This window comes from Oryctolagus cuniculus, chromosome 2 (assembly GCF_964237555.1).
Source record: "Oryctolagus cuniculus chromosome 2, mOryCun1.1, whole genome shotgun sequence".
In the NCBI taxonomy this organism is placed as follows: domain Eukaryota; kingdom Metazoa; phylum Chordata; class Mammalia; order Lagomorpha; family Leporidae; genus Oryctolagus; species Oryctolagus cuniculus.
Window position 1 is genome coordinate 82,519,330 of NC_091433.1, and position 9,537 is coordinate 82,528,866.

Genomic DNA, 9,537 nt, shown 5'->3' on the forward strand with positions numbered 1-9,537 from the left:
TTACTTAATGGATGGCTACTAATGCCAGTTTGCAGAAAATAACCAGGTACTTTGTATCAAGTGGATTACTACTAAAGCTTCCACTGGGCTTAAAAATTTGATAAACTGTTAAGTCGCTGCCTGTGACACCAGCATCACATATCTGAGTCCTGGTCAGTCTGGGCTACTCTGCTTCCAATCCAGCTTCCTGCTAACGCACCTGGGAAGGCAGCAGATGATGACCCAAGTACTTGGGACACTTTTGCCCTTGTGGGAGACCTAGATAGAGTTTCTGGCTCCTGGCTTTGCCCTGTCCAGATCTGGCTGTTGCAGCCAGTGGGGGCATGAATCTACAAATAAAATCCTCTCTCTTGCTCTCTCTCTCTCTCCCTCTCTCTCTGGCTCTCTGGCTCTGCCTTCCAAAAACAAATAAAATTTTAAAAATTTGATACACTGGAAAGTTAATTGTTAACATACAGCTTACTAATAATAAACCCATGGCTTCAAATAAGACTGTATTTTGATTGTTCTGATTTTATTGTTTTATATAAGTCATAAAACATACTCTGTTGGCTCCAAGTGATGCCTCTTTGCTTACAGAATTTGTAGTATATAAGAAAGCGAGAGTTTTCAATTAGCATTCATGAGAGTGAAGAATGATCAAGAATAGCAACGGCAACTCATGGTTTTGTTTGGTCAGCAACTACAGCATCCCAGTGATGAGGTGATGCATCCCAGAGGATTCAGAAAATACCAGGGACATGGGGGTGGGAAGAAGAGCATACTGCAGATCTGTGGCAATAGAAACACAGTTGAGTGGTTCTGTAAGATAAAATGGATAGTTTTAGGCTAAAAGAGGGCAATAAAATTGGACTAAAACACTGTTCCCCTCCTGCATGCTTCCCACCTACTTAGGACTTGTCCAGCCAGCATTGTTCCCCGGAGCGGCACTGCAAGGCCCAAGCCCAAAGTGAGTTTTGTGTTCTCTGGCCACATTGCCTCTGTTCCTTTCCTTCGATGCACCATACTCCTTGCTACTTTCTCTGTCTTGAGTCTTTTCCCCCACATTCTTCTTCGTAAATACCTCTTATCTTTTAGGTCTTCCTTTAAGTTCACATCTTTGCCTCGGGTGATTACTGAAGTCATAAATAAGAGTGTCAATTGTTATATCAACAACAGGAGCCACTGTGCACTTACTCCCCTTGTAGGATCTCTGTCCTTAATATGTTGTACTATGTGAATTAATGCTATAACTAGTACTCAAACAGTACTTTATACTTGGTGTTTCTGTGTGGGTGCAAACTGTTGAAATCTTTACTTAGTATATACTAAGTTGATCTTCTGTATATAAAGATAATTGAAAATGAATCTTGATGAAGAATGGGATAGGACAGGGAGTAGGAGATGGGATGGTTGCAGGTGGGAGGTTATAGGGGGAAGAGCCACTATAATTCAAATGCTGTACTTTGGGCCGGCGCCACAGCTCACTTGGCTAATCCAAGTGCTTGGGCCCTGCACCCGCATGGGAGACCAGGAGGAAGCACCTGGCTCCTGGCTTCGGATTGGTACAGTGCGCCTGCTGCAGTGCGCCGGCCATAGCGGCCATTTGCGGGGTGAACCAACGGAAGGAAGACCTTTCTCTCTGTCTCTCTTTCTCTCACTGTCTAACTCTGCCTGTCAAAAAAAAAAAGTTCACATCTTTGAAGAATTCTCCTTTTGTGAGAAAGAGAAAATGTATTTGTCCTGTGAAACACCCCGATAGCATCCAGGATATAACTTGTGAGCCATGCACACATGAAAGGCTGGAAGGGAAAGACTTTGTATTGGGGTCACATTTGTGAGGAAGGAGACTCAGTGGAAAAAGCTTCATCAAAAGAAATCAAAGGGTGTGTTTGTATTTGCATATGTTTCTCAAAGGCATGTATGTGTGTGTTTATTTGTTGGTGAAAATTGTATTGATAAGTGTTACATTCCTAATGTGTGTGCTCATGTCTAGCTCTGAGAAACATACAGCAATGTTAAGGACATAGCCTCTACTTTTAAAACTTTAGACATATTTGGAGAAGTAACTACAAAGAGAAGTCCCATCTAGATTCATATGGGACATAACATCATGACATGCTTTATCATCTAACATATATAGGCATAGCTTATATGGGGTCATTGGAGAGCCAAGCCAAGATTTCTTTAACTTGCATTTTCCACAGTATTCATGTTGGTTAATACATTATACTGGGGTTGGTGCTGTGGCATACTGGGTAAAACTGCTGTAGGCAGTGCCAGCATCCCATGTGGGCGCCGGTTCCCAGCTGCTCCACTTCCGATCCAGCTCTTTGCTATGGCCTGGGAAAGCAATGGAAGATGGCTCAAGTCCTTGGGCCCCTAAACACACATGGGAGACCTGGAGGAAGCTCCTGGATCCTGGCTTTGGATTGGCGCAGCTCCAGCCATTGTTGCCATTTAAAGAGTGAACCAGCGAATGGAAGACTTTCTCTTTCTGCCTCACCTCTTTGTAACTCTGCCTTTCAAATAAATAAATAAATCTAAAAAATACATTATACTTATTAAATTGTCTAGAATATAGCTCAATTAAAAATAATATTAATATTATTAATATATACTAAAGATCAAACCCCAGAGGAAAATTAGATGCCAAGATACAAGGAGAAGATGAAAATAGAAGGAGGTTACTCTCTTTGGGACCCATCTCTTGGTGCAATGGTCTAAGCTGCCACCTTCAGCACCAGAATCCCATATCACTATGCCTGTTGGAATTCTGCCTACTCTGCTTCCAATCCAGCTTCCTGCTAATGCACCTGTGCAGATGATAGCCCAAGTACTTGGATTGTTGCTACTCACATGGGAGACCCAAATGGATTCCTGACTCCTAACTGCAACCTGGCTTAGCCATGGCTGTTGCAGCCATTTGGTGAATGAATCAACAGGTGGAAGACTCCCTCTCTCTCTCTCTCTGTCTCTCCCAACTCTATACCTTTCAAATAAATAAATAAAAATAAATATTTTTTTAAAGAAGGAAGCTGGAGCCAGTGTTGTGGCATACAGTGCTTATTTCCCATATGGAACCAACTCAAGTCCACTTTGCTCCACTTCTGATCCAGCTCCCAGTTAATGTGCCTGGGAAAGCAGCAGAGGATGGCCCAAGTGCTTGGGCCCCTGTACCCCGGTGGGAGAGCTGGGAGAGGCTCCTGGCTTCTGACTTTGGCCTGGCCCAGCCCTGGCCCTTGCAGCCATTTGTGAAGTGAACCAGTGGATGTCAGAGCTCCCTGTCTCTCTCTTGCTCCCTGTCACTGCTTGTCAAGTAAGTAAATCTTAATAATAATAATAATAATAAAGGAAGCTACCAGCAATGGGTATAAATACACATTTTTATATTTCACAATTTTGTTCTGGGCTATTGCTGGTGACAAATATTCAGACTCTTGGCCGGTGCCGCGGCTCCCTAGGCTAATCCTCCGCCTTGCGGCGCCAGCACACCGGGTTCTAGTCCCAGTCGGGGCGCCGGATTCTGTCCCAGTTGCCCCTCTTCCAGACCAGCTCTCTGCTGTGGCCAGGGAGTACAGTGGAGGATGGCCCAAGTGCTTGGGCCCTGCACCCCATGGGAGACCAGGAGAAGCACCTGGCTCCTGGCTTCGGATCAGTGCGGTGCGCCGGCTGCAGCGCGCTGGCCATGGCGGTCATCGGAGGGTGAACCAACAGCAAAGGAAGACCTTTCTCTCTGTCTCTCTCTCTCACTGTCCACTCTGCCTGTCAAAAAAATAAAATAAAATATTCAGACTCTTTTGGGGGCTTTTCCTTCTCATCCTGTCTATGTTCATTATTTTGATCCTGACCATCCTTGCTATTCAAAGAGCATATAGAGGTTCTTTGAAGTTAGAGGTTACATCCTGAAATTAGCATGAAGTTAGCATATTGTCACCTATTGCTCAATTGCTTGAGACCCCCAGCTGCAGACCCTGCCAGGGAGGCTTCTGGGAGCCTCCGAGACAAAGCAGAGGTTTCTGAAAGCCCAGTGCCCAGATCAGATAGAGGAGAAAATTCCATTTGAAATCAGCAATCTCACAATTCTTTGCAATATCTAATTCCAGTTGTGTGGGTGACAAACTGACCTATGGCAGAATTGGGAGTGCGCATAGCAATGAGACTCGGAATTCCCCGTTCTCACTGCTTTAACTCCCACTGGAATGTCACTGGTACAAAGTCAGTGACTCGTGATGATGTGAGGGAGGGGACTGGAGAAGTTCTCCTGAGTTACACAAGGAAGAATGCATTTCATGGCCACCTGACTCTGCCAAAGACCCAAGCTTCCCAGGGCTCATTACCATTAAGGTGCAGGGAGAAAAAGACACACAAACACTGGTTTCATGTGAAGGTTAGAAAAAAAATTCCCTGTATTTGTTTCATTTTTAATAAAGAAAGATGTTTATTTATTTGTTTGCAAGGCAGAGGGACAGAGACACAGAGAGAGGTCTTCCGTGTACTGGTTTGCTCCCCAAATGCCTACAACAGCAGGAGTTGGACTAGGCTGGGTCTCCTGCATAGGTAGCAGGAACCCAGCCACTTGGACCATAATCAGCCTACCAGGCACCTTCCAGCAGGAAGCTGGAATCAAAAGTAGAGCTAGGATTCAAATTCAGGCACTGTGATATGGGGTAGAGCCATCCCTAGTGCCATCTTAACCACTGCACACAAATGCCCAACTCCCTATATTTGTTAAAATAATAACATCTGATTTGCATCATGGCAGGGTAAGGAAATAAGGGGGAAAAAAAGAGGAATGCAAGTTGACTATCAAGATATGAATAGAACTAAGTGGCCATATTGATTTTGTTCAGAATTTCATATCTGCCTGACATCACTGAGGAATTTTTATTTTCAGGGGTATGAACTAGTAGACTACTGAACACAATGGATTTTTTAAAGTAAATCATAAATAATTTTCTCACACGAGCTAATATGTGGCAATATAAGAAATGGTATCATAAAATTGTTGTAATAACAATATACTATTTTTTCTGTTGGTGAGATTTTTTTTAACTTTGAAAATATTTCCAGATATAAGTTAGACCTATATTTATATACCCTTGAAAGTTGCCATATGTTATGGTTATCATTTTAGAGCTAATTAAAGTTAATTAAATTTTAAGCATTACTAAGCTCCTTGAGAAAACTGGAATGCACCAAAATCTTATAGAGGAAAACAGGACAACTTTTTTAAAAAATAAAATATTTGGCATAGCTTTGGAAAGAGAACTAATTTGCTCAATGGACACTTTGACCTTAATTATTAAAACTCTTATATTTGATGGATGGTTGTTATCACAAATTAAAGGCCTTTATTCCATTAAGCTAAATGTTTCATTTGTAAATGATTTTTTTGGAGGAGACATTTTACCTTGTAGAAGCAAATGATTTCAGAGGATAATATTTGTGAAAATAATCACAACAATACAATTTAGTGTAGGGTTCAAAACATTCATAGGCCTGGACAGAAACCTACATAAATTGGATTCCCCTGGAGGATCCTCATGACAGTAACATCATGCACAAACTGTATCATTTTATTCACTGAATTCTAAGTTAAATTTCTACTCTGGTGATGAAAATGTTGCCTAAAGCACTCTTTCAGATAAGGAGACTACAAAGATGGGGTCAATATACAGCCAATTAGATTATTTTCACTCAAAGAGAGCTGAAATCTGTGAGAGAGATGGTTTTTTAGTGTGTGACCCTATTGGATCAAAGTAACTTTGTCTGAAATTCCTCTCAATCTTTATTTCCTTCTTTGTGCTACCAGGCTTTCTTGTGTGTTGTAGGTGTGAAAGCAAAATGCAAATAGGTAGATTTTTCTAAATTTCTCACAGGTTCTGCTCATCTTGTTCAGGGTTTGCAGTGCATGTGTATAGACTTGTATACACACACACAACCCTTCAATCTTCATAGTAATATCCTAATAAAAACATAAGTGATGTAATAGAGTATACAAGGAGTTCTCTAAAAGTTCATAAAGCATGTGTATTATGAAAAATATGCTTGCAAAATGTTAGCATCTAAACAAACTTATCTTTTAATTTCCATGAGCCCTTTTTTTTTTTCTTAATTGGTACATTTACTAAAAATATAGATTAATGGCTCTGTGCTTAAATGTCACTGAGACTGTGTGCTGATTTCCATAAAATGTTAACTAATTAAAAGGTGTTCTTCACAAATACATCCTAACCGGAAAGAAGTAATATGGCAAACAGAAATGATGGACAAGGTAGGACCATTTCAGACATTTTTCTTTTATAATTAATACTTGCTGGGAAATGGATTTTGAATGTGATTCACACTTAAGAGCAGCATTCATGGAAGCTGAGTATCACTGGCATCGGGACACACTCTGACCGCAAGCTCTCCATCATTCCAAAATAGTTTTTTAATTTAACTATGAAGGTCAGGTGGGTCCAAGAGGCAAACCTGTCCTTAACAAGTAGAATTTTTATGCCCGAAGAGTCTCATATACCTCTCTGGGTCTTTTCATTTATAGAAAGGAGTAGAAACTGTAACCTGGCTCTTCCTCTCACACATTCACACCCAATGCCCAATTCCATATGCAGTCTAGTTTCTTTAGGTTGAAAAGAGTGACTCCCCACAGGGCCATGTAGAGGAAGAAGTTCCACGGTGATCACAACCTCGCACAATCTTTCATTCCACCTCCTCCAGGTTCAGCTTTGGTGTGGGCTTTCTGACTTCCAGCTGTTAACACCGCACCTTCCCTCTTCGGTGGTCATCTTACATTCAGAACTCTGTCCCCAAGTGTAATAGAGGGGACTGGAGCTCTGGAGCTGAACTTGGCAATGTGACTTAGCTCAGGTTCCTCATCTGTACAATAGACAAAAGAGAACTTGGGGTTGTGAAGTGAAAATGTGACAGTGTATGTGTGAAGCTCTTACTATACTACCAGAAATAAGGTAAGAAACAAGAAAAGATGGTATTTATTCTTTTTACTCTTTTTATGTAGTAATAAGTGATATGGATATATGATGAAACTTTATTTTTTAAAGATTTATTTATTTGAAAGGCAGAGTGACAGAGAGAGAGAGAGAGAGAGAGAGAGAGAGAGAGAGAACTCTCATCTGATGGTTCATTCCCCAAATAACCACAACAACCAGAGTTGGGCCTGGCTAAAGCCTGGAGCCTGGAACTCTGTCCAGGTCTCCCACACGAGCAGTGTTAACATTAATAGGTGCATTAGCAGGGAGCTGGATCAGAAGTGAAGCATATGGTTTGGGACTCAAACCAGTGATCCTATCTGGGATGCTGGAGTCACAGCCCCAACCCTTATAGTGAAAGTTTTAGTATAGGCTATGCCTATATGGCAATGAAAGGAAATGGATATAGAATATACTTTTGTGGTTTTTTTTTTTTTTTGCCTTATATGAGAATAATCCTAAACTTAAAAAAAATTGGGAGACATAAATGATTGATTTTGTCATCAGATAGACTGATTATATTCTAGCCTTTAGCACTTCATTTCTGGATATTTCATTTGTACAGAGGTTAGCCATCAAAATTGGAAATGCTTATTCAAGATCATGGAACAAGCTCTTGGAGCAATAGAACCCTAGTCCAAACCTAGTTGAATGTTCTTTCATTGTTCCCATGGAAAGCAGTTGATACAAAAGATAGTTTAGAGAGTTTACTTGGCAGAGTAAATTGGGAAAACAAAAATTATAAAGTCAGAGAAAGTGAATTAATATCCATTTTCATGAGGAATAATCAGAGATAAAGTTAAAATTGTTTCAAATTATGAATTCATGACCTCAAGCACAGTTGGGTATTGAAGTTGACAGCTTCAAAAATTGAAATTGAGTGAAAACATTTTAAGAAGAGAATTTTGGCTATTCTTAAAGGAAAAGGGGGGCAAGGTAGATTCAAGTACAGCTTTCTAAAGATGTAGAATGAAATCATTTCTTTTACCTTCTCAATTAAAAGTGATAACGGATGTGCCTAACTAAAAATCCCATAAGAAAAACTCCTTGAGTTCACCTCTTTCTTTCTTTTAGTTTAGTAAATATGAGTGCTCCTAATAAATATGTGACAGAAAGTTGGAAAGAGATTTACTGAAATAAATACCAGATGGGTGTACTGCTTACTTGAATTATGTGCAGAAAAGAAGGATAATACTATTCCACAAGATTCGCTTTTCAGTGACAAATCCTAAATCCATCTCCAGTGTGAAGATTTCCTCATGTGGATTGGGCTGGTTCCATTTCAGAGAGAGAATCAGTCCTCTGGGAGTTTGTAAGGCCACCCCAAAGGAGTAGAAGTGTGTCCAGCCCCAGCCACTGACATGGATTTCCCAGACAGCCAATAAGAACCACTTGCCTGGTATCCTCCAATAAGAGCCCCTTCCTGCTGCCCTTCCATTCATTTAAACAGAATGTGTCATAGACGCTGAGTGTGAGCTAAGCACTGTGCAGTGTGTCTGTACATATATTGCTCATTTAATCATTATTTTAGTTGTTCTCACCTTAGCTCCCTCACAGCTGTCTTTCCTTGTCTCCAATATTGCACCTTCGTTGCTCACTTTCAAGAAATGATGTGTATCATTCTTCACGGAAAAGACTGAAGATGTCTTCCCTTCCCCCATCTTAGGCTATCCCCACGTTCTCACTGCCTTGGGTTTTCTCTGTGTAACCACTTATCCTTGCTTATGCTTCTGTGTCCTTAGGAAAAGTTAGCATTCCCTTTTTAGAAGCCAAACTTCCCCTGCTGTGATCCAACTCCACACTTCTTTCCTCCCTTGGGAACTTGATTCAACAATTACCTCTCTCCGGTATCTTCAGCCCCACCCCCCTTTCTTATTTCCTTCTGTTGGATTTAGGAGCATCTTTAAGTGTTCCTTGTACTTCCCTCAAATCCAATCCTCCCTGGAGTTGCCACTCAATTTCTCTATTTCTATTGTTAAGTTTCTTACAGAAGAATACTACACCAGAATTGTCAATGCCTGGCTCGAGCATCTCCCAGCCTCCTGACACTCTCCAGGAAATTCCTTTTCCAACTACCCATCTGTTTGATGCCAGATTTTCTACGTGTACTTCAACCAAAACTACAGATTGCAACAGATTGAAGACAGAAGCAGATCTGAGAATCCTGCTGCCATCTATTAAGACAGACATGAAAGAGATTTGCAAATGTGTTAATCATTCTTCTTTTCTTGCTAACCTCATTTGTTGCTTGGGAAAATAGTTATTTTTCATTAAAACAACCATATATATGTATTATATTTATAATAGAGTTAGTATACTTAAATAGCTAATAAAATAACATTTAAAACCCAATTACTTGCTTTTAGTTAGTATGTTAAATACTGGCAGATACTATCCCCAAGGTTAAAAGTCTCCTTGGGATCCTCAGTAATTTGAAGAGGGAGAAGCTGTTTGAAAATGGACAGACTTAAAAAGAGTAGGTCTGTGTTCATAGCCGCTTTCCCTCATGGCTCTCATTGTTTTAACTTTGACGGAAGCATCTCCATTAGTGTCTGACATCAGATTT

The 9,537-nt window shown here is 40.6% G+C and overlaps 1 long non-coding RNA gene across 1 annotated transcript; it reads right to left on the bottom strand.

Moving 5' to 3' along the window:
* Positions 1-513: 513 nt before the first annotated feature.
* On the bottom strand, positions 514-8,337 carry LOC103346279 (uncharacterized). Its single transcript, XR_007918152.2, has 3 exons — positions 8,136-8,337; positions 891-1,115; positions 514-801 (listed from the first exon to the last, which is right to left on the bottom strand). It is a non-coding gene; the product is annotated as an uncharacterized lncRNA (long non-coding RNA).
* Positions 8,338-9,537: the final 1,200 nt, after the last annotated feature.